This window comes from Haliotis rubra, unplaced genomic scaffold (genome assembly GCF_003918875.1).
Source record: "Haliotis rubra isolate DU_JTF1 unplaced genomic scaffold, ASM391887v1 Scf116, whole genome shotgun sequence".
NCBI lineage: Eukaryota > Metazoa > Mollusca > Gastropoda > Lepetellida > Haliotidae > Haliotis > Haliotis rubra.
The window spans coordinates 1240974-1267689 of NW_025765070.1; the positions used below are offsets into that span (position 1 = coordinate 1240974).

At 41.3% G+C, this 26716-nt stretch overlaps 1 long non-coding RNA gene across 1 annotated transcript; it reads right to left on the reverse strand.

Annotated features, from left to right (window-relative positions):
* Positions 1-8460: 8460 nt before the first annotated feature.
* LOC124256326 lies at positions 8461-15293 on the reverse strand. Its single transcript, XR_006892875.1, has 3 exons — positions 15277-15293; positions 8819-8820; positions 8461-8580 (listed from the first exon to the last, which is right to left on the reverse strand). It is a non-coding gene; the product is annotated as an uncharacterized LOC124256326 (long non-coding RNA).
* Positions 15294-26716: the final 11423 nt, after the last annotated feature.

Below are 26716 nucleotides of genomic sequence, written 5' to 3' on the forward strand. Positions count from 1 at the left end.
GAAGAAGTGACCCATTTCTCGAACGGACGCCTCTCCAACACCCAATGTAGACAGTAACTTTGGCTTACAGGTAACCACCGATGACAGGTGATCATCAAGTGTCACTGAAGGGAAAGTTCACGAGGAGAGGAGACTTATCAAGTTTAGTTGTTTGTTCTTTTTCTTCGTGTGTGTGTGTGTGTGTGTGTTTGTGTTTGTGTTGACTAGAGCACTAACAATCACTTTTGTTTCAGTCAAAACAAGCTTAGTCCACATATATGGATCCTTCTCCTCTCTCCTTTTTTTGACAGGCTTTTGGTAAGCATTTGTGACGTTTAGCTCTGGGTGGTCATGCCACATCTTATACATATTTGCCTTCCGTTGTCTTTCAAACTAATAAAATGCGGGGCGGTGTGGTAGTCTATTGGTTAAAGCGTTCGCTTGTCATGCAGAAGACCCGGGTTCAATTCCCCTCATGGCTACAATGTGTGAAGCCCATTTCTGGTGTCCCCCACCATGATATTGCTGGAATATTGCTAAAAGCGGCGTAAACCCATACTCACTCCCTCACTCAATCTTAATAAGATTCCCCAATCTCTCGGGTTTTTTTTGTCTTGAGCCCTGATCCAGTTTGGCGTTTCCTTGTATATATACTAGGCACATAAAGAAACTGTGCATACAAAAATTTAAAATCTAAATTTATCAAACCTGTGTAGACACATAAGGATTTAAACTCAGAGATTAGTGACATGTATCCAACATGCATGCACGTGCCACGTTCCGTGACGTCAGTGGGTTCGTCCTTGAGCCGTGCAATACGTTGTTGCAGGTGCATTCCGGGAAAGAGAAACAGAGCAAATGAATGCCACACAATACTGTCACTTTGGAAAGCTCAACCCCTGCCCTTGCGATTGTTCAGAGAATTAAACGGCTATTGAAACGCATAGCATGCCAAGGCTCACGTCTACATAACGTCATGATGGTCCGTGGGGGGAATGTCTCAACGACAAGTGGCTGCACATTTCCACTGCCACCGGGACACCATTTCTGCACTGGTGAGACGCAACCAGAACACAAATGACGTCATTGATGGGCCACGTTCTGGACGTCCACGTGTAACAATGCCAAGACAGGACATATGGATAAGGGTGACCCATCTACGCCACAGGTTTCAGACTGCAGTGATGACTGCCCCAACCATCCCAGGACTTCGCCGTATCCATCCCAACACAGTTCGACAACGTTTACGTCATCACGGGATCAGACCACGACGTCCCACCATACGGCCTATCCTGACACAACGTCATCGACAAGCTCGCTGAATGTGGTGCCGAAATCATGTCCGCAGACGCTTGTTTTGGAGGAGAAATATTGTTTTACAGATGAGTCCAGGTTTAACATTTCCCATAGTGATGGACGTCAACGTGCCTATAGACGCGTGGGAGAACGTTATGCACAGGCCATTGTCTTGGAGAGGAATTGTTTTGGTGGTGGTTCCGTGATGATTTGGGGTGTAATAACAGCACGCCAAAGAACTCCTTTGGTGATTGTTCAGGGCAACTTAACTGGTGTGGGCTACAGGGATCAGATTCTTCGACCTGTGGCAATTCCTTTTCTGCAACGTCATGGCCCTGGGTTAACATTCCAACAGGACAATGCCCGCCCTCATACGGCAAGGGTTGCTATGGATTTCTTGCAACACCACAACGTTGACTTACTGCCTTGGCCTGTAAATTCACCGGATCTCTCCCCGTTAGAGCATGTTTGGGACGAGATGGGTCGACGTCTACGCCGTCTTCCTCATCCGCCAGATAACGTCCTTGACCTTGCAACAGAACTTGAGAGAATCTGGCGTGACATCCCACAAGCCTTCCTTGCACGTTTGATAGGCTCTATGCGTCGTCGATGCACTGCTGTTCTCAATGCCGATGGTGGACATACCCGTTATTGAGCTTGTGACATGGTCGTTTGACCCCTGTCCCGCTTGTTGACTCGTGACGTCATTGTGATTGACTTTGAAATTCTCCCGACCTGTTATGGTCTCATGATCCCTCCATTAAAGTTTATATGTACCTTTGACATAGTTATTGTACTTATCAACTGGGATAATTTTTTGACAATGCACAGTTTCTTTATGTGGCTAGTATATTTTGATTTCACTTGTTAAACATTGAAGTGATCGTCTGTTTTCTTCCTCTTTGGTAGTCTGTCTCCTCATTTTCTTTATTATACATTGTTTCTTCCATACCTTAAAGACTTTATAAATATTCTTCTTCGTTTATCTGAATATTTTCATGTCTTTACTTCCATTGCTCAGTATGTCTATGATCATCTAAATCCCTCTTCATTTCAAATCGCTATCATTACAGTTCCTGCATTATCTGGAGGTATATTTTCACTGGTCTGAGTTTAGATTGAATATCATCCTTGCTGTGAATGACCTCATTCTGACCAGTCCTTTCTTTCCATTGATTTTTTGGACACTCCCCGCATCAGTTCCTTCCGAATCGTTACCCGTTTTTCTACTTCTGGAACCTTTCCATACCTCTTTTGCCCCATCTTGTCTGTCGTCGTTACCTTTTAACTTCTTTCCATGTTATTTACTGTGTATCTTTGTTTTCTTTGTTTTTGTGCCCTTGTCATTATTGTTTTGATCAAAATGTCGGCATGGTACGTTTTCTGTTTTTCTTTTCACTTTTCCTTGGGTTGGCCTGTCACGACTTTCACTTTCACTCTTTCTTCTTGGTGGGACATAGTATCAATCCAAGTCACTATTAAAATCAAAACTTTTTTTCTGAAAGATATGTTTCATTGGAATCAGATTCATGAATTGTCAGTAGTTTCACAGCTCCCAGATTTACACACTGTGAACCCGCCCCAGTGGCAAATTGTATAAGTGCTAATGCCACCTTATGTTTTCCTCGTTTTCCTTTCATCTTGGAAGCTGTCTACATTTGAAAGAATATATAATGTCCGCCATCCAAATTAACTGCAGGAAAAGGGGTCATACTCGTGGTCACAATTATTGGCAGATTGTTTACACATGAGTGGTACTTTCTGTCACATGCAAACATCTCGGCCAAAGAGTTTAATGTTTATGGGCCAACACAGTGCTGCCATTTATAAGCGACAATGCTTCCAGTTTTTGTGAGTGATATGCTTCACACACAGTTATATAGACACACATACTACCTCTAAACATGTATCTTCAATTGATTCTGAGCTGAAATTTTGACCATACTCGTAAAATCTGAAATAACATAATATGACGTAATTGCCACCATCAAAATAGAAAATCAAACACTGATATCTGTTATTTTAGTTCAACTCTAATAATCAATTAAAGATTACAACATAAGTATCAAGGATCGAATGTTATAAACTGGAGGTGGCATGATGTGAAAAAACATGCATGGCAAGTCCTCCAGATTCTTCAGTTATGTGTTCAGAAGCCCTGTTAGGTTTAAATGTATACATGTTGATATGTTTAAGTAAGTTGAATTTTGAATAACCATGACTGCCATGACAAATCAAGATTCTGGGCAAAAAGGACACTTTATTAAACTATGCAGTAAGTTAAAGTTACAAAATATCATTTACTGCATTGTTGTCGTGGAGGTGACGATACCACAAAGCGTTATTCTACAAAGTAACTGAAGAACACAAACGCGCAAAATAAACCATTAAGGTCCATTATAGGATTATAGAATTAGAAACCATGCCTTTCTACAAAATTCACATACACTTTGTCCACGGCAGTACACCGGTAATTGAGCATACATTTGACATTAACATTATGTAATTTCTTCTAAACAAATTATGTATAATAAAACCAACAAATCACCAGATAAGTATTATTGAAACCCAGCACAACGGATAGTCAGGATACATTGCATGAAAACCGTACAATTCTGGATTTTGACACATCAGTGAAATGTCAAATCGGTGAGAGCCATTACTTTTGTCTATTTTCATTATCCACAGTAACCCGAAATCGAGTCCGAACAGCCGATCAAATGGCTGCCACTTGGCAAGGCCAACGGAGTTCGCGTTACTGACCTGATGATGCGAAATTGTCGGAAATGTACGGTCACCACGAGTTGAACAAACAGACACATATAAAGCCAATGGTGTTTGGAGCATAGAAATGGTCAGAATAGCTGATGAAATGTTTTCAGATGAGTCCGGGTTCACTCTGGGCTGTTTCGATATACGTTGACGTGTCTTGGGGCGTCTTAACGAACTAAGTTAGGCGTTATGGCAGATTTTGGGATGGTTCTGTTATGATATGGGACGGAAACACCATGACTGTCCATGACACTACCGGGACAAATATCACTGTGCAAATAGTTTGGGCGTGTCTTTCGTGCACACAGTGCCCTATCGTCGCTCAATATCTCCACACAAGAAAATATTCCAAGAATTGCAAAATTAACAAGTTTGTGACGTTTATATCAGCAAACATTTACAATTTTGTAAAATTAGTATATACAAAATTGTAATTTCTTTGTAAGTTTACAAGGATTTTACCAGAAATTCTTTCAGTTTCTCCTTTTCCATTTCCCATGGATCACCTGATTTAATGTCTCCCTGATGTCAATGCCAGGAAGGGTGTATAGACTATTTCAAGTATCTCTTTGTTCTATCTTAGCACTAACAAAAGAAGTAAACTCAAATATATAGATAGGAGTTTAAAGTCAGCCAGCTCATCACCTGAGATTGCACTTCATATTTAGATATTGTTGGGTACATAATGTCCATATTTTATATGTCACTTGCTGGGAATGAAGCCTATACTTGTTTGCAGTAAACGTGTTTAGATTAAACCTGTTTGAAACAGTACCATGAACGTCTGGTTGACCTGCTTAACGTGGTAACTACTGATGGAGCCGCCGCTGAAGACCAGGTTTACTTCATTTCCGGTGATGGTAGCCGACAGGCTAACTGCCAGTACCACTGCGATTATTTGCATGCTGTAAAGTTAAAAGTAAGAATTAGCACGTTCAGTACGTGAATTGATACATATGTTCATTTGAGCAAATCTTTCCTCTTGCAGTGTTGCTTTACTATCACAAAAGCTTTGGCTTTACAATGGAGTGTTTGAAATCATGTCAGAAAATACCAATCAAATATGCGCCAGGTCTGTATCAGGGCATGAACATGTGTTTCCATTTTATCAGACATGTTTGGCTTTGGGCTTTGGTAATATACCCAAAGGCGGAAATTATTGTGATACAAAAACAACAAACAAATTCAGTGTTAAACTTTTACTGCTGCGATGGAAATGTTATTACAGGGAAAGACAGATGGTTCGAGATATGGTAACAACAGCGCTCCTGGTATATGCAAATGAGCCACAACACAAAATGATGGTTCACAAGCAGGCTTGGCGCCTCAGTGAGGCCACTAAACGTCGAGGAAGTATTTGGCGGACGTACTGCAGAGTTGTCGGACGGTTCGGATGATGTTGAAAACGTCGCTCCATTTCATTCCACACGTGTCCAATGGATGACAAGTCAGTGGATCTACCGGGCCAGGGTAACACATTAACACGTTCTCATTAAGATAATGCTGCACAACTCGTTATCGTTTTGAAACGTGACTCCAGGGCCATTCTGTTGCCAAAACGGTAAAGCAGCCATTTCCAAAACCTTGTGTCGGTACCTCACAGTATTAAAGCTCACTCAGACACATTCACTGGCGTCCATGCTGCCGCAACCCAGGCATAAAGCCACCACCTCCAAACGATCCGTTTTCAGAACACATAGCTTGATGTAACGTTAACCTGTGCACCTGTAGACATGGGTCCCGTCGTTAGCTCAGTGAAGAAGGAAACAATGAGTTATCAGTGAAGAGAACTCTCCTCCACTCCGTGCTCCCTATCAAGTGTTGGTGTCGATGTTCTGGCGTCAGAATTGGCCGTCGGCCTGGGTGTCTTGTACGGATGTCGTAGACGTCAAAGAGCTGTTCTCACATATACACATCCGTTGTCAGGTATGGTGCGGGTTGCAAGGATTGCTGGCTGGAACCTGTGTTGGTTGTGTGTGGTTATAATCCACAGGTCTTGACGTTGGGTTGTTACTGGTGGGCTATAACGTGATTGTTATGATGAAAACGTTACCATAAGTGCCAAATCATGTTTCTATGGACGTGGAATCGGCAAACAACGTCACACTGCGAGATACTAGAGTAAAGACGTACATATAGCTCTCCATCGATCATTTTCCCACAAGTCGTGGCATATCGAACTTGTTCCAGAAAGCTGAATAGGCTTTTTTTTGTCTGGCATTGCTGACCATTCTTGCCAATGCCTTGCAATTAAAACAACAGCAATTTGCTTACGTTTTATAACAAACAAATCCAAAAGTTCATGCCCATGATTACCAATGAATTCCTTCAATTTCACAATAATTTGGTCGGAGTGTATATGACATTGTGAAATAATTGCTTCTGATCTGGTCTAGAAGAGGCATCCCTTTTTCTTCCGATACCTCATATAAATTAAGCCATTTCACACGAAAAAACTGTCTGTGAAAACATCGATTTATTGACAGCTTAAGCAAATGGCTGCCGAACACCCGTTAGAATATTGTAATATTGTTCCATATCTTTATTATCAGTTAACAGTCAAGCTCTATGTTTGTTCTGCCTGTATAGGCGCCGTTTCAAATGATGTCGCTTTGAAAAATGGGAACATGCTCTTGATGGGTGATTTTAACATTCATTAACCTTTTAAGCTGTTGGAGTCACATGGTCTTACCCAGCTACTCACAGGAATGGTCACACTTGATTGGATAGATATGGTGAGAAGATATGGTGCAAAATATCCTCATTGAAGATAGACAATCATCTGATCACTTTTGGATAATTGTAGAACTCAGTTTTCTCAAACCAGCTGAGGAACCTGTTGAAGTTCAGTGGAGAAATCTTAAGCTTGTTTCCCGTGAAAACTTTGCTGGGGATCTTCGGTCTTAAAGTTACTCACAGTCACAGAGCCTTGAGAGGATGTGAATGAACTGGCTGATCTCTAAAACACTGGTTCAACTCTTGGATTCTCATGCCCCTCGTGTCACAAGATATAGGCGACTCAGGCATGAACCATAGTGGTACAATGATCAGATACTTCTCACTAAAACCAACAGGCGCAGGGCGGGAGCATAAATGGAGGAAAACGAGGCTTCATATTCATCGGCAGATGTACAACATGCCTCGTAATGAATTAAACCAACTGATTAGTGATATGAAGTCAAGGTATTACAATGATAATGTAGTCTCAGCAGAATTCCAAAACACTCTTTATTTATCTGTTTTCCTTACTTGGAAAGACGTCAAGAACTACTCTACCTAATATGGAAGATGAGTAGGCAAGTTTTCCCCTGAGTCAATTGCTGTAACTGGTGCTGTCTTTCAAAGTGAGAGTTTTGATTCCTCGATCAGCTCACAGAGGAAGAGATTCTCTGCATAACTAAATGCGTGTGAACTTGATCCAGCACCTACTAATTTTGTCGCGGAATATCTAGACATTTTACTGCCGGTGTTCACTGAAATTATCAATTTAAGTTTGAAATGTGGCATTTTTCCAGATTGTTTCAAGCACGCAGTTGCGAAACCCTTGCTAAAAACCTGGTTTAGACTCTACCTGTTTCAATAACTATAGGCCTGTTTCCAATCTTCCTTTTCTCTCCAAGGTACTTGAGAGAGCTGTGAAGGTGCAATTTGGACAGCAGTTGAATAAACATCTCTGTCACAAATTCCAGTCCGCCTATAGGTCATTTCACAGCACGGAAACAGCCCTGCTCTGTGTTGTTAATGATTTGGAGTGGAGCGTTGACAGGGGGGAACTCAGCTGCTCTTGTTCTCTTGGACTTATCGGCCGCGTTTGATACGGTGGATCACCAGATACTTCTATCAAGACTTCAGTTACGGTATGGGTTAAACGATACGGCTCTTATGAGGTTTAGGTACTACTTATGAAACAGGACTCAATCTGTTGATGTTCATAATGCTCTGTCTGAGGAATCTTTACTTCTTTGTGGTGTCCACAGGGATTGGAACTCGGTCATGTATTGGTGCACCACTTTGTGAGAAAGCTACTTATCAGCATAGCTTTCTATGCTGACGATGCGCAGTTGTTTCGATGGTATTACCAGGAGCAATGACAACAGTTCCGACTTAACCAGAATTGAAGATGCTGTTGACTATATTGGATGTTCAACAACAAAATGAAACTAAATGAACACAAGACAGAGGTCTTGGACGAATCAGATATTTCCTGACACTTGATGCTGCGTTGCTCTGGTGAGATTCTCTCACGAGTTGACTATTGCAACAGTTTGTTGGTTGCAGCTTCACAAAAGTCCATCCAAAAGCTTCAACGAATCGAGAACGCAGCTCTGTATCTGTATCTTCAAGAACACCACTCGCTTACATGCAAAACAGACCTCTGCGTTCATCATCGTCTAACCTGCTCTGTGTACCACAAATCATTTGGATACAGGTCTTACCAGAACATACGGCACCGGTCAAATGGAATTCCCTCCCTGATGAACCTAAGCTTTATCCAACACTTCAAAACTTTAAGTGTCATCTCAAAAACTTTCTCTGTAAATTTGTTTCATATCAATTGATTTCATTAATACTTTATCCATTGTTAGCTCTATGAACATACCTGGTGTGGAGTTTGGCACTATATATATCAACACATTATTATATTTTACAGATTAAAGATAGTATGCAGCAGACGGAATTCAGGTGATCCTGGCACAGTCAGGCTGGTAAGGCTCATCATCAGCTCTGGGCCCTCGCCCCCTCGACACGCAGCCCAGACAGCGAATGGGACTTCTCCCAGGAAGCACTGCCTAGTCGACCTACCAAGAACTTTCTGGAGAATATGTAGACTCCCCAACACTGCAGCCTTCTGCATTACCCAGTGTGTCAGAAGGGCTGTGCTCCCGGTGGAGAACCCGGGCACTCTCCTGATCTGCACCAAGAGATGAAGAGGTACCAAGGGCACCGAGAACAATGGGGAGCCTGATGACATTGTACTTGGGATGCAAGCGAGACATTTCAAAGGCAAGGTCCGCATACTTAGCATGCTTTTCCTGAATCTTGCCAATCACATTGATGTCAAAAGGGACAGACAATTCAATGATATAAATAAATTCATTGGCTTTATCAAAGAGGACAAGATCAGGTTTGTTGGTAGGAATTCTTCTGAGGCTGCATATGGGCCTATTCCACAGAAGTTTAAAAGCATCATTTTCCATGACGTCCTGGACATGTTCAGGGTCGTACCATGGATGGACCTCTAAGTCAAAGCCACAGGCATGGTTGAGGCGATAGTAAAAGCAATGAGCCATGCCATCATGTCTTTTCAGATATGATATTTGTGCCAAGGAAGGACATCCACTGACAAGGTGTTGGACAGTCTCTGAGAATTCATTGCAAAGTCGTCATTTCATATTGATATTTTCTTTAAGAATCACATTTTGGCGATTGCGTGTGGGAAGTGACTCGTACTGAGCAGCAAAAAGGAAGCCCTCAGTTTCACATTTGAGACCAGCCGACTTCATCCAGGTGAAGGAGTCGGTTGGATTGCTATTCTGTTCCACGCACTGCATGTACAAACAATGCATTGGCTTCTCAGAAAGCTTCTCCACAAAAGACAGACTCTGGGCAGACTTGGTGAAGGACTTTACCTGGTTTACTCCCATCGCTCCCATCGCCATCAACAAAACCAACCTCAAATTTCAGGTTTTGTCCAACAACCTTGGCAGGATTAGGATAGCTGTGGAATTCCTTGCTTTCATCGTGAGTCTTGACATGCATCACCAGAGGATCATCCGATAAATAAATATGTGCAAAAGTACACAATAAAATTCTATCATGAAGAGCATCTGTGTTGAGGTATGGTAACCCTCCTCTTTATTGAGCAGAAAACTCAAAGGATTTAAAGACAAACAAAAAGGCAAAGGACTGAATGAGTCCTCCTGGAAAATTCCCCTTCTGATTGGAATAGATTCCGAACTCTGCACCTGCCCTTGCGAGTACATCTCAAGTTGAGTCGACCAGCAACTCATTAAAGACTTGAGTTAATCAAGTAGTCACTCAGGGAGGTCAATATACTGAAGAGACTTCAGAATCCATTCGTGAGCGACAGGGTCGTATGCTTTTTTGTAGTCAATCCAGCGCTTGGAGAGGTTGCGGTGATATGTTTTAGCCTCTTCCAAAATCATTTTTTGTACAAGAAGTTGATCCTTGCACCCCCAACATACCTTTCTCGCTCCCTTCTGTTCTATATAAATTATATCATTGGAAGAACAGTAAGATGACACGAGGTTTGTCAAACACCCTGTGAATATTTTATATTGAGTATTCAAACATGTAATAGGGTGGTGGTTTCGGGGATCAGTCAAGTCTCCTTTTTTGGGAAGGAGTATTGTGCGACCTTTGCAGAACCATGGAGGAACATCACCTGTGTCCACAAGGGAACTGAAACAGTGGAGTAATGGTGTTTGGACACAGGGGAATAGTTTCCAATACCGGTTTCGAATGCCATCAGGCCCTGGAGCTGTATTAGATTTGGACTGTTTGATAACACTTTTCAGGCAATCTGGTGAGATGTAACAGACAAACGACCTGGTTAGTTTCTCATGCATTGCATGGTCATAATCACGGACCCATGGTGCACCCAGGTTACAGTCGCCGGGTACAGACCACAACTGTTTCCAGAACCTTTCATTGGCATCCATGGGAGGCCGATTATCATGCTCACCATCACCGTTTGTTTTCAGTTGCCTGTAGAAGTGTTTTTCATTATTTCAAAAAGTTTATTTTGTTCGATGAATTTATTTATATTTTCCCATTTTTTCTTTCTTTAAGTCCTAAAATATATTTTTGCCTTTAGGGAATCGACAATTTGGAGAAGTATACTAGGCACATAAAGAAACTGTGCATACAAAAATTTAAAATCTAAATTTATTAAACCTGTGTAGACACATAAGGATTTAAACTCAGAGATTAGTGACATGTATCCAACATGCATGCACGTGCCACGTTCCGTGACGTCAGTGGGTTCGTCCTTGAGCCGTGCAATACGTTGTTGCACGTGCATTCCGGGAAAGAGAAACAGAGCAAATGAATGCCACACAATACTGTCACTTTGGAAAGCTCAACCCCTGCCCATGCGATCGTTCAGAAAATTAAACGGCTATTGAAACGCATAGCATGCCAAGGCTCACGTCTGCACAACGTCATGAGGCCATTGGGATGGTCCGTGGGGGAATGTCTCAACGACAAGTGGCTGCACATTTCCACTGCCACCGGGACACCATTTCTGCACTGGTGAGACGCTACCAGAACACAAATGACGTCATCGATCGGCCACGTTCTGGACGTCCACGTGTAACAACGCCAAGACAGGACATATGGATAAGGGTGACCCATCTACGCCACAGGTTTCAGACTGCAGTGATAACTGCCCGAACCATCCCAGGACTTCGCCGTATCCATCCCAACACAGTTCGACAACGTTTACGTCATCACGGGATCAGACCACGACGTCCCGCCATACGGCCTATCCTGACACGTCATCGACAAGCTCGCTGAATGTGGGTCCGCAGACCCTTGTCTTGGTGGAGAAATGTTGTATTAACAGATGAGTCCAGGTTTAACATTTCCCATAGTGATGGACGTCAAAGTGCCTATAGACGCGTGGGAGAACGTTATGCACAAGCCATTATCTTGGAGAGGAATCGCTTTGGTGGTGGTTCCATGATGATTTGTGGTGTAATAACAGCACGCCAAAGAACTCCTTTGGTGATTGTTAAGGGCAACTTAACTGGTGTTGGCTACAGGGATCAGATTCTTCGACCTGTGGCAATTCCTTTTCTGTAACGTCATGGCCCTGGGTTAACATTCCAACAGGACAATGCCCGCCCTCATACGGCTAGGGATGCTATGGATTTCTTGCAACACCACAACGTTGACTTACTGCCTTGGCCTGCAAATTCACCGGATCTCTCCTCGATGGAGCATGTTTGGGACGAGATGGGTCGACGTCTACGCCCTCTTCCTCATCCGCCAGATAACGTCCAGATAACAGAACTTGAGAGAATCTGGCGTGACATCCCACAAGCCTTCCTTGCACGTTTGATAGGCTCTATGTGTCGTCGATACAATGCTGTTCTCAATGCCGATGGTGGACATACCCGTTATTGAGCTTGTGACATGGTCGTTTGACCTCTGTCCCGCTTGTGTGACGTCATTGTGACTGACTTTTCAATTGAAATTCTCCCGACATGTTATAGTCTCATGATCCCTCCATTAAAGTTTATATGTACCTTTGACATTGTTATCGTACTTATCAACTGGGATAATATTTTGACAATGCACAGTTTCTTTATGTGGCTAGTATATCTTTTCTTTGGTTGTCTTATACTGTAATTTTAATTTTCTCCAAATTGACTTTTGTCGTTTAGACATGGGATTCCCTGATGATCCAGGAAATGTATTTTCGAGTTTCCGTCAGTTTTACTTGAAACCAGTTTTTCTTTGGTGTATTGTTCTTAGTATTAGATGAGTTTTCTTTGGAAACCGTGTGAAGTTCCTCCGAGGTTTGAGCGGCAGCATAGACACAGCAATTAACTTCATGTAATGAACAGTCCGCAGAAAGTTTCATAGAAATAATGTCATTAAATAAATTAATTTCATTTTTGGGAAAAGATTCATTTGTTTGTTTGATTGGCCTCCGTTTTTCTAAAGGTATGTCAGATATTTCATCATAAATAGAATGAAACAAAATGTACACAGGGTTTTCGGAAAGATCTGCAACTGAGGAAGAGGAAGAGTGAGGGTCGGAAATTTCAGGGCCATTTGGCTCTATACCAGTAGAATTTCCATCAGGAAGAGGAAAAAGGTTGACGTGAACATCCATTAGAAGTTTTGGGTCTGCTGCCACTTGAGCATTCTGCTCATGCAAAGGTTCCTTTCGGGCTCCAGTTGTGGGTTGAACTGGTTCACGGGGCATGATATTTTTAAGCCACCGGAATTGATCTCGGAGCTTTTGCTCCGTCAGGAAAGCATACATGGGCATGCCATTGTCCCAATGCAGCTTAAGCGCCTTACTGTTTATTCGTGGATTATCAGTAGTGTGGAATTTAAATGGTTTGACCAAGATATTCTTGGTTGGGTTCTGTGCCTTCCCCTGGGGCAAATCCCATCTCCAGTAAGGTTGGTTAGGCTACGGAGGAAGGCTGACTGGGCTGCGGAAGTGAAAGATTGTACTCTTCTTGGCTGTTAGTAACCCAGTGAAAAAACAGCTTCGGGGGTCAGCCCTAACTGGATGATGTACGTTCAGTTCAGGGAATATAATTCCCCTATCTAGGCCCACCACGGAGAGGCACTAATTATTATTATTATGTTTTACCTGACGACAGTGTACTTGGAATGCAAGCGAGACATTTCAAAGGCGAGACCCGCATATTTAGCATACTTTTCCTGAATCTTGCCAATCACGTTGCTGTGAAAAGGGACAGAAAATTATAAACATAAATAAATGCATTGGCTTTATCAAAAAGGACAAGATCAGGTTTGTTGGCAGGAATTCTTCTGAGGTTGTGGGCCTATTCCAAAGAAATTTAAAAGCATCATTTTCCATGACTCCCTGGACGTGTTCAGGGTCGTACCATGGATGGATCTCAGAGTCAAAGCCACAGGCATGGTTGAGACGATAGAAGAAGCAACGAGCCATACCATCATGTCGTTTACGATATGCCGTTTGTGCCAAGGAAGGGCATCCACTGACAAGGTGCATGACAGTCTCTGTAAATTCATTGCAAAGTCGTCATTTCATATTGATATTTTGTTTAAGAATCATAATGGTTGAAATGAAATATAAACATGTATCTGTGGAGATATTCCGGTCGTATATTTTTTTATCCCGTCAAGATTATAAGTATTTTAATCTTAGATTTTAGGAATTTGCTCTTAGATCACTAACTCATGACACTTTTCGGAATGTTAAGACCCTTGAACCCACGTATTTTACGCTTTCCAAGAGAACACTATTGTTTCAGCACTCTTGCTGTCATGGTAGAATGGAGATGAACTTGCTAAAGCACCACTTTAGATAGAAACATTAAATACCACTTACTTTTATATTTGAAACCTCGCGTTAAAGTTATAATATGCTATATCTCATCCACAGAGGATTTACATCAAATTTCAAAACAAATTACACTCTTCAATTATTTCATGTAATTTCAATGGTAAAAAGGGTAAAAATTCACATGCCTGTAGACAGAGAGTTCGCCATCCTATATTGTTGTGTTTCTGGTTACTTGAGTCCACACGCTGGCGTCAAAGTCAGTACTTCGTATGTCCAATTAGTGCTCGGCACCGTTTCGGCACAGACTGGATAAGTCAATTTAGACGTTTTTCGAAATGTCCGAAGCAATTTCCAAAATTTAGAAGGAGAGTGTATGGAGTCAGTAAGTTTTTGCACCTTTTGTATAGAAATATCAGACTTATATTTTCTGTAATAAGCTTTATACTTGTTTCTCATTTTGCAAAAATGTTTTCTGTTATGGTCTGTTCGTCTACACCGAAAAACCCTTAAGGTTTTACGGGCGTCTCTCCTGGCAGTTTTACATTCCTTACTTAATTGTATTTTACTTGGGTGCTGAGATGACCTGAGTTGTTTCTTCATACAATCTGCTGAGTCTAATAACACACGAACAAGATCATCAATAGCTCCATTAACATCAAAATCAAGTTTTTGAGGAGATGTTCATAGCAAGGAGTTATCAGGTTTTTTAATTTACTCAAAAATGTTGCTGAAAATGAATCGTTCCAAAAAAGTTTTTCTTTGACATTGTTGACTGAATCATTGACATTAGAGTTGACATTACTGAATTGACAAGTCATTTCCAAAGGAAAATGATCAGAATCTACTCGATCTCCAACATTAAACATGTTTATAAATTGGAAAAAATCTGGTGAACAAATAAAATAATCATTCACACTAGACCCTTGTTGGCCACAATATGTAAATTCACCACTAATATCACCGTATACTCTACCATTCACTATATACAACTGGAGTGCATAACACACATCTAATAGCATTTGACCAAAGCTGTTAACAACAGTGTCATGAGATCTTAACGATCATCAATATGGATACGAATATTGGAAAATATTCATCAATAAAATGCATGTTATTGTTTGTGTTATCATCATCATCAACTGTGATAGGTACATTGTTCAACTCATCCGTACGTGCATTCATATCTCCACACAAAACGTTATATGAATAAGATAGTTCTTGTATATTGTCTAAAGAGAATTGTTCAAGCTGTTGGATGTTACATTTGGAAGTTTTGTTCTTATAATACGTTGAACCTGTTGGTGTGATATAAGTGCAAAATAGATTGACATCTTTGTTAGTGGAAAACAAATATTTTGACAGTTTTAACCAAATAAAATTATCTACGTCACATGTCATTTGTTTGTACATCTTTCTAAAACGTTCATGGATACATATACACACACCACCTGAAAGACGTCCATATTTAGACAATTTGATTGCAGGGCTATAAAATATATCATAACCATCTAACCAATTAATATTTAACATATCCTGGACAAATGTCTCCATGAGACAAATAACATGAAACTTGCGAAGATATGAAATAAAATCAGTGTCATCGATTTTATAAGATAGCCCATTGATATTCCAACACAAAAACGTGAAGTTTGAGTCGTTATCATCATCCGAACTATAGCCAGTGTTACCGGTGTTCGCGTTCTGCGAGCCCTGTGATAAATTATCCGGGCCTTGGCCGCTATCCTATTGAGTCCAGTTCATGCTAGTGCCAGTTTCTTTTTGGGGTCGACGTTGTGTCGTTCTAAGTCGGGGACGGACTGAACCCTGGTTATTATCACTTTGAACTGTCACAAGCTTTCCATTCTTAAAATAGCCGAATTGTCCTGTCTCCTTAAGGGCTTGAAGTTGTTGGCGTTGGCGAATTGTAAGGTCGCTTGATATGCCGTACCCAATCTCCCTTAGAATCGGTCTGGCTTTGAGGGCTCGAACCTTGTCCTCGGAAACTTGTAGTTTAACGATAATAGGGCGTGGCCTCGTCGCACCATGACGCTTAATCCCAAGGCGGTGGGCTCTAATGACGTCAGACGTTTGCCATGTTTTAAAGGTCAAGTACTTAGTAAATAAAGACATAATTGTGTCCTTACACGCCATCGACTTTTCACCTTCTGCTTCAGGAACACCGTGTATATTACAATGTTGTCACGACGACTAAAAGATTCGAGTTTATCAATTTCATCATCCATCTTGGATAGACGCTCCTGAAAACTCTCAACTCTTTCCGAGACAGCATCGAGATCATCGTACATAACGTCATAGTCATGTTTGGTTGTTTCAATAGTTGTTTTTAGTTCTTTCACAGAATCTTCCAACCTGTCACATCTCGATCCTATAGTTTTCACTTCACATTTCAAATCGTTCATTTGTGAGGATAGATCTGATTTAACGTCACGGAATTCTGACAAGATAGCATCCCTAACTTGTTCAAGTGAGGTAGGCCCGGGGTTCGACTCCACATCGTTTGCACACATGATAATCTGTGTTATAACACTCGCTGGTCGAGTGTCACCTCCGAGGAGACACATTCCACGTGCAATCCGAGTGTGGTGTATAGACAAAACCGGGTCAAAGGTAGAAGTGGTGACGTCACATGGCGTACACAAAAGGATATTTTCTTTGGGTTAAAAACTGCCAAAGTTCACTTTTTCAAGACAGTCAATTACAGCATATGATGTCAAAAGATGTATAGAAAACAGAAATGCACAAATGAGTATTCTGAAGTGGACATCTGTCCTCCACACGAAAGGCAAGTACTCACTCTCATGTTGTAGCATTACTTGTCGAGTTCCCCTGGGGTGGGAGAAAGATCCAATTCTGGCCCGATAGACATCAATAGACACCATTTTTGCAAAAAAATGTTCACTGTGCACCAAGAGCAACTTTGTCGTCAGTTTCAGACTTCATAAATCATATATTAGAATATATTTTTCGTAAATTGTCCTCAGCTTTGAGATCGTGTTGTCGTTACCAAGGGACATTACTCATCATGTCATGCGTGCTGCATGTGAAGTAGTGTTGTCATGCTGGAACAGCTCCCTCTGTCGGTCCATAATCGGAAGCATGTGACGCACAAGGACTGCGTTGATGTACCGATTTGCTGTCAAATTCCCCTGAACCACCACTAAATTACATCTTTGTGTGCTAGATATCACACCCCACACCATGACACTTTGCTCCACCGAATCTGTCGGCCTGTCGAATGCAATTAGGGGCAAAACATTCATTTCTCCGACGGTAAACACGCTGTCTTCCATCACGCTGGTGAAAAAGATTCGTGATTCATCAGTGAACCAGACTCACCTCCAGTTTCTAAGGTTCCCGTTCCGGACTCTACGACTCCGCCGTAAGCGATTGCGCCTATGGAAGTCTCTCAACAGGGGCGACAACTGACCTTCTTGGTCGAATCCCCCACTTCACGCAATCGATTCCTGACAGTTTGGTCGGAAATTCTTCTCAAACCAGGGATGCGTTGTGCAGTGTCCACGGCTGTGGCAAGACGACGATGCAAGTGAACAACCCGTCTGTTGGGCTTGGGTGGTAACTCTTAGACGGCCGCTTCTCGTGCGATCTTGGGTGGAACTTGTCGGCAGAAACGATCCCAAAGGCAGATATGATGCTCTGATAAACGTTGAAATGTCAGGCAACTGCAGACTGCGACTCCCAAGCTTCAAGTGAATGAGTGAGTTGGGTTTTACGCCGCTTTTAGCAATAGTCCAGCAATATCACGGCGGGGGGACACCAGAAATGGGCTTCACACAATGTGCCCATGTGGGGAATCGAACCCGGGCCTTCGGCGTGACGAGCGAACGCTTTAACCACTGGGCTACCCCACCGCCCCCAGCTTCAAGGCGGCCTATGGCTATGTTTCGATCCGCGGCACTCAGTCGTGGCATAATGATTTCCTCTTTTCCAGGCAAAAACGAATGACAAAATTAAACACAACGTCACACAAAGATGACATTTTGGAAAGAAATAGTATATTTGTATTGTTTTTGCCGCAGCTACATGTGTCCAGTGTTCTCAAAATTCAAAATCACCTTTGAGTTTCCTTTTTTGAAGAGTGTAGATTTATTACCTAATTGATTTATTTCCTAATTATGGCTACATATGGTCGTGAGTCGTGCTGAAATTCCATTGTCGAAATTTTGCAAAAACGTTAAAACGGCCATTTCCAAAATCTCAGCTCAGTATCTCGAAGAATTCAATTCCCCTCAAACTCGAACGTTATTCCCGCCCGAATCTCAAGGCCACCATCTTTGTTCGGATCGCCTTCGAAATCACATGGCGTGACCTTAAGTTCACGTCAAAAAGGTCTGTCGACACACGGTATGGGTCAGATCGATGAAGAAGAAAACGTGACTCTTTAGTGAAGAGGTCCCTTCTCCACTGATAGTGTCGTTTGTGCGGCTGGAAACGTCAACCTCGATATTTTGCCGTCAGGATTATCCATCAAGGCGACTCATCGCTGACGTTGTCGGAGTTGTTTTGCAGAAGTAAAATTAAACGTCTGTAGCTATGAGAATTGGTTTATGCAGTCTGTGTTGAAGAGGGGTCTCTGTTGTCTTTATGAAGGGTTATCAAGGCGTGGCGGCGACAACGGCTATCGTCTCGGACGTGGTTGTTCTGTTGAAACGTCGCTGTAAGTGCGATCGATATGGTATACCTGTGGATGTTGTACCGACGTGCATCGAAGTACCTGATTAAAGAAACTATGGTGTGGCATAGTGAAATGAAAACGACTGAAAGTTTGTTTCCGAGCTGGATACAATGTTATGAGATTGGATATATCTCCTGTCTTATGAAACATTTGAGTATGTAATATTTGTTGAAAAAAGGCAATACCAATGACAATTTGTTTGTTGTAGATTTTCGAGCTTTTTCATGAAAATGTGCTTGAAAACCACAAATGTTTAAGTGTCTTTTGCCTCTGAGTATATTGTACTTTTCCAAGATTGCCATGCATAAAGAAATATATAGGTCGTATTGCGTTTCATCCCACTTTGAAGATTTTGACGGTTACACGGTAATTTGACGTCATACGGTAATACAATACGGTATTGTACTATTCGTTACTGTCGTCGATTTCTTTTAGGTTTATTAAAAATCTCATAAATGAGGTCGGCTACATATAAATATAAACTTTTGATATCTTTCAGTTTTCTGATTTCGTGGCACAAGTCACACAGTTTTCGAAGAGTCCACCATATCAGCATTTACAACATGATGATTCTTACCTTAGAAAGTATCTCTTTCCACAACTGTTCACAACAAACGCTGATCGAATAGAACCCTAGGCGAACAGAGCTGTATCTGTGGTCAACTCTATCTGTGGTTGTCAGCTGTTATCTTTGGGCACGTATAATAAATGCAGTCGACTGATTAATGGATTAATGCACATCGATTGTGCTTGTGTCCATGTTAGACGGGAGATGTTGTTAACCGCAGCTACGACGTCTGCGTGTTAAAGTCAATGCAGGCATGACCCTGTCAATAGGGTCTGTTATGATGTCAGTGTAGCCGTGACATTATCCTCGAGATGTGTTATGATGTCAGTGTAGCCGTGACTTTATCCTCGAGATGTGCTATGATGTCAGTGTAGCCGTGACTTTATCCTCGAGATGTGTTATGATGTCAGTGTAGCCGTGACATTATCCTCGAGATGTGCTATGATGTCAGTGTAGCCGTGACATTATCCACGAGATGTGTTATGATGTCAGTGTAGCCGTGACTTTATCCTCGAGATGTGTTATGATGTCAGTGTAGCCGTGACTTTATCCTCGAGATGTGTTATGATGTCAGTGTAGCCGTGACATTATCCACGAGATCTGTTAGGATGTCAGTGTAGCCGTGACATTATCCTCGAGATGTGTTATGATGTCAGTGTAGCCGTGACATTATCCACGAGATCTGTTAGGATGTCGGTGTAGCCGTGACATTATCCACGAGATGTGTTATGATGTCGGTGTTAGCATATCAACGATGCATCGGGTGGTTATGCTCGGTTGGTCATGTTGGTGGCGTTTTACAGAACCACGATATAGAACGTTGGTTACGTTGGTCACTTACAGTTACAGTTATTACACACTGCTGCAGGGCTGAGGTGTTAAATCAGACGCCTTTCAAACTCTCAAACATTCAGCCTAGATAGGGGCTTATGATGGTGTTTATGAAGGCGTCATTTTGCCACGATTGGGTTGGGTTGGGCTGGGGATGGTTATAAACTATTTCTCAACAAATCTGTCTTTGAAACGGTCCCTATCACGCTTATGGATGATAAGTAGCAGTCACTGATATCGGTCACGTACTTCGATTGTTTAACGACTCCTTCTATTGTGGACATTTAGTCTTATCAACACAGTCATATGATTAAATGATAAATATATAGATTGATTTACCATAAAACTAGAATATTGGTCATAATTGATATTGACTGCTTCTCATTGATTGGATGTGGGGAAAGGCCAATACGCATCCGTGCGGTTTAAACCAATGCAGCTTCAGTATCTTTCAAGAACAAGATTAATATGATCTTACCCTGGTGTATTAGGATCTGAGATGACACTCCACGATCAAATCACAGCACTTCCCCTTTGCAGATGAACACCCTTCCCACGATATAAGCACTCCCCTTACTTCCTGCATAAAGTATTGGGTAGAGATATATATCTATGTAAAACGTTAGTTCTTGCTACAGGATGCCTATTTCCCCAATTTACTCACTTCCAATAGTGAACTACCTACTGTATGTTGACTTGTAACATTGTCTTGTAATTGTATTACATTGTTTTATCTAGGGCTGGGACGGCTCCAAATTTTCTCCCCGGGTACCCCAACCCCTATTACCCTACCTTACCCGGATACCCGTTATGTTAATTCCTGACATAAAATGTGTAAGAAATGGCAATATATTCTACTGCTCGGGGGCTAAAATTTGGAGCTTTTCAATATCTTACCATGTATTATTTTCAAAAGAAGTGACTGTAATTATGTCTAAATCTTCAAAGACAATACAACCTTTTAATCATAAAAGAATAACATATTAAATTGTTTAATCTATTAGTCACATGATGATAACGTGTCCGGGTATTGAGACGGGTACCCGTCCCAGCCTTAGTTTTATCTGTATAGCAGTTCAGCAAAGGAATAGGTATGTTTGTTGCTATATTTCGACTTGGAATCAAGTTAATCCGAAAGCTTGTAGAGCAGCACGGACCTGTCCAGCACAGTAAGGAACTTCTGGGCCTCTGTCACTTCATATTACAAGACAAGCAGTCGGTGAAGACCGTCATTTAGACCCCGAACATTCAGCCAAGACCTATGTTGGAACTGTGACCTCGTATAATTACTGTATTATCACTGTATTATCACTGCACTAGTATTCGGTAATGCCACTGCCATTGTAACTACTTTGCAATAATTTCAACTGATTTTGTAGAAGATAATCTCATAATCCAACTGTTAATTATTTAACATTTCTTTGGTGATTGTAGGGGCAGATTGAATATATCACAAAACAACTTGTTAAAAATGCTAGATATATATTTCTCGTTTAATATTGTGTAAAAACTCACAATATAAGATGCTTAGAGTAGATAGGTTTGTTAGCCAACCTTCTATGGAACAAGATTCTCTGCTCAAAATTCAGGTTAAACTTGAATGTCGAATGAGGTATGTTTAAGACCGATGGGTTTGATTGAAGAAAAATATGGGAGTTTGGGTTTTCAAGAATGTTAGAATTTGAATATATCAAAAGGAAATAAGGCTATGGAAAAATATCCTGATAGGAAAGTCAATTGTTCCTAGGATATATTTAACTCTGGAGTGTATCAGTGATAGGATCGGGTCACCCGAGTGTCAATCTGTAACATAGAATTACTGGAGTGGGGTTTAGTGGGAGTAATTTAGTCCCGTCACATCGGCACTGCACTCTTGTCATGATGCTATCTACGTCTTACCTCGTAAACAGAGTGCCTTACAAGACCCTGGCTGCCACGCCCAGATAGCTTACTGACGACACATGGCACACTATATCTAGAAGAAAATGTTGGCCAACAAAACGTTCAACAATGACTGGGAATTTGGCAACCTGTTGCCATTTTGTGTTGGAAGAAGACTGCAGGAGAGGACATAGCAGCTGGATCTGACTCTTTCCTCAGACAGGCGGGGAATGAGGTCGACAATATGAATAGATACCACGCATTGAGTATATATTGCTCTGAGACATTCTTGTCCACTCCATTTAGGCAAGAAAGAAACTTATCTAGCTTTGAATGTCAAGAGGGGTTTACTTTACAATGGGAAACTTACCAATGTGGATATGACCCATAAAACCCCATATTTTTCAAAGTATCAGTATTTTACCATTATTATCCGCAGCAGAGGAACTTTAAACTTCAAATTAAACTTTAATTTAGAGAACTATCTGATAAACCGACCCCAAAGAACTAAAACCTGTAATTTTTTTAAGAGAAGAATAAAATGGCAATATACTCCATTTCTATTGCTGATATCCACCATCATATGACGTTAACAAGAGCGGTAATTTCAGGATTCTGGCATGCAATCTACATATGTAATAACATCCCCGAGCCTCCTACTCACTGTATCAAACCTTGAATTTGACATTGAGCTAATGCGTCCCATTCTTGATGGAGGGCAATACATCAAGATTTTGAACTGGAGGATCTCTCTGGCGTGTTTTGCGACCCCTAATGTCACAAACATGCTCTATGTGCTCTATGGGATTGAGATCTTGATTCTTGGCGGGCTATGGTAGAGTTACTGCCGCCTCTTGGCGTATGAGCTCACAAATGGCACGTGAGCCATGTGGCCTAGCATTGTCGCCAATGAAGACTTACCTTATGTTCCGAGGATGGTCGCTGAAATGTGGTACAACAACCCTGTCTATGATGTCAGTAATGTTCCATTGTCCATTCAGATTTTGTCACGGGGTCACAGAGATTCACCCCCACAACATCAATGAACTCTCGCCAAACAGTACTTGAATATGCAATATTTCAGTGACGTCAAGCTTGTTACCAAGTTATTCATGCTGGTTTGTGCTCTGTGGATAACAACGGATGTCTGACAGGTCGTCTAGCTCTATACCGAAACCTATTTTAGGCGATTTAGAACCGTTCTGTTGGACAAACGACGATGTAGAACCCACTCTGTGTTTAAAACGGCACTTCACATGGAAGGAAGACAGATTCTGAGAAGAGTTGTATCCTCTCATGGCGTTGTCGCTCGTGGTGCAACTGAATGCTGACGGCTGAAATCGACGGATGACATTTCTTGCAATAACCTTCAATGACATGCCAGCACTCCTCATACCAAAAACATGTAATCTTTGAGTTGTTATCATTAGAGGAGGCCACAAATTTGTCAACATGGAAATCAAACCTCAGATGTAACCATACCAAGGAATATATACTGAGTCAAAAAAGAAACTTCACATTCTTTCTTCAGGGCACTATAAAAGAACAAGAGATTGTAAGATGTTTAAATTGTTATTATTTCATTGCTGAGATCTGTGTGATGTACTCGATACACTGACAGTGCCATAATCAGTTCCATTAGGCTACACAGCCGTTCCAAAACATTGGTATACAGAATGTCAAGTCACAAGAATAAAAATGCGAAATTTCTCAGTTCAATATCGTGTATGGCCGCCCCGCGCATTCACCACTGCCAAACACCGTCTCCTCATCGACTGCCTGATGCTTGTGAACACGTGGTTGGGGATTCTGCGCCATTGCTCTTGCAAGGCAGCGCCAAGTTTCTGCAAATTCTGAGGTTGGTTCCTAAGACCACGAAGCCTTCTCCCAAGTGCATCCCAAACGTGCTCTATTGGATTAAGGTCAGGGGACCTCGATGGCCAGTCCATGACGTTGATTCCAGCGTTTTGAAGGCAATTTCGTGTCAACATCGCGGTATGCGGCCGAGCATTATCATGCTGGAACTGTAGACCTGGGCCATGAGCCGCCATGAAAGGAATGAGTTCAGGGGTGAGCATCTGGTCGCGGTAAGCAGCAGCTGTGAGGTTTCCACGGATGACCAGAAGTCGGGAACGGTTGTTCCCACAGAAAGCACCCCACACCATGCAACTTCCGCCCCCGAATCTGTCGACTTCCTGTACACAACATTGGCCATACCGTTCACGACGTCGTCTCCAGACTCTATGCTCTTGCGACGTCAATAACTGATCTTCCCGCTTGCAACATGCCAACGGCACGTTCACGTTGCACATTTGACAATCGTGGCATTTCAAGTACCGTTAGAACTGTGGTTTAAAAGTGTTTTATCAATTCTTGAGGCCAATGCAAACATGTGCATATGAAGAAAACTTCGATGCGAAGATCACGTGATCGACTGCACGTGCAAAACCTGATTTGGCACTAACGTCATTTGCACGACGAATGGATGGGTTTGAGTGGGTTTTGCTAACGTTTTTCTAGAGTCGAAAGATAGGGATCCCATTTCGGATACATAGATGTATCATCAGAGAAAAATTATTCATTATTTTTCAAATTACATTTTGTGAAGTTTCTTTTTTGACTCAGTATAGTTGTGCGTTCGAGTATCAGACAAGACTTGGCAAGCTCTCTGCACTTTCAGACAGGAGAGCCAGATGTCTTTTTATACTGTTACAAATCCAAACGTATAATAATTCAGATTAATTTGAAGGTACAGGATAGTTTTCAAATGCATTATGTAAGCGGCTGACTTTGTGTGCTGGCGATTAGGTGCCTGACTCTGAGGGGTTATCTCCCATTTGACAGACACCCATTTGACAGACACCCAATTGACAGACACTGAACTAGAAGGTTAATTAGGGTAACACCTACGGGTATATTTGAACAGTCCACTGTCTAGTGAGTAGAGCAGGGTGAGCCTGAAACAGGTTCGTTACTGAGAAGTTTGTGGGTAAATAGAACTTTGTTGTCATTAAATGATAAATGATTTCTCTTCTCAAAATTGATTTTACTATCAATTACTATCGAATGTAAAAACAGGTTTGTCACTGAGAGTTTTGATTGTGTTTATTGATAGAAAAGACCCATCCCAATAATAGCATATGTACAACAGAAGTTAACTGAGAAAACGTTTTGTTGGAGAGATACAGATATGTACATATTTGAAAACATTCTGATTTGCAGTAAATGAGACACCTGCATTGCCATGTAAGATACGATTAATACCAATCAGTGTTCTAATTTCAACAATCCTTTCTAAAGATTGTAACAGTTTATGTCTTTGAGTAGTATACAACGGACATTCAAGGAAGTAATGAAAAACATTCTCACATCCATGGCCACATTGACATGATGCGTCATATTTTAAATATTTATTCTAAATAAATCGTAATTAAGTGCACTCGTCATATATCTTAATATTGTGTGCAAAACATATAACTTCTATATTCCATATGAATAATATTTAGGTTCACATTTGTCTTTATTTGATTTATATGATACAACAGTGTCGCAATTTCTAATAGCTAAGCTAATGTTTTCAATATGATGATGCCGACTCCCGTTAGACTAGAAGGTTAAACCGAAATGTTTATGAAAATAAACTGTTTTTATATTGCCGCAATAAAAATTCAAATTACTGTCTTTTCGTCCATCTTTCAAAATAAATAATATAGCTTCAGTTTGTTCCTGTGTTTTTATTTGGACTATTCTATTATAATGTGTAGGTAACAGGTAGTAGATAATCTGTTCACTGAACCGTAAATGTTGTTGTTTTAAGGTGTCTGCGAACTGGCTGTCTGCGTAATGGGAGGACACCCAAATATACATGTGTAAGCATTTTGGTACACAACCCTGAGTGTTATTTCACATTTTGTTTGTACAGTAGCATCTATTTGAATGATCCAATGTTCAACATTGAAAGTAAAATATATACATATATACTTGATTAAAGATTGGTTTTTCACATGATTTATATATATGTACACCGGTGCCTATCCTATTCTTCGTAATTAATCTTGACAGCTCGGGCCAACTCTGACAGGACACTTGCGATCAAGGTTATATCGGCATTATGGAAAACTGCTTCACTTTGAACAACGTGTTTACTTAAAAAATACCAGGATCTGAGACAGTATAAGGTGGTAACTGTGTCTATATCTCTAATAACTTTCCACCCTATACATGGGGTGTGTGGTTTTTTTACAAATAAAAGTTAAAAAAAAACCACAAAGCAAAAACAAGGTATTTTAAACACAAATATGTGTGTTTAGATAACGACTAAAGATCATGTGGAGAGTGGGGCCAGACGTCTCTCCACATGGACCTCTTCCATTCCATAGATAGAAACACCATGTCCGACTGACGTCAATTAATGTCACTATTGTTGGAGGCATTTGATACGTTTCAAATCCATTTTCGTTTAACGATTCCTTAAGTGTAAACTTTTGCTCAACCAAGTTCAGACTGCTCGCCTTCCTATTTCAAGCGACTTACTCGCAATAACTTAATTGAGCTGACCGTGTGTAGTCTGTGATTATTTAACCCATGTGTCGTTGTTGCACGAATAACAAGCCGACAATGGAGTAATTAGCCAATA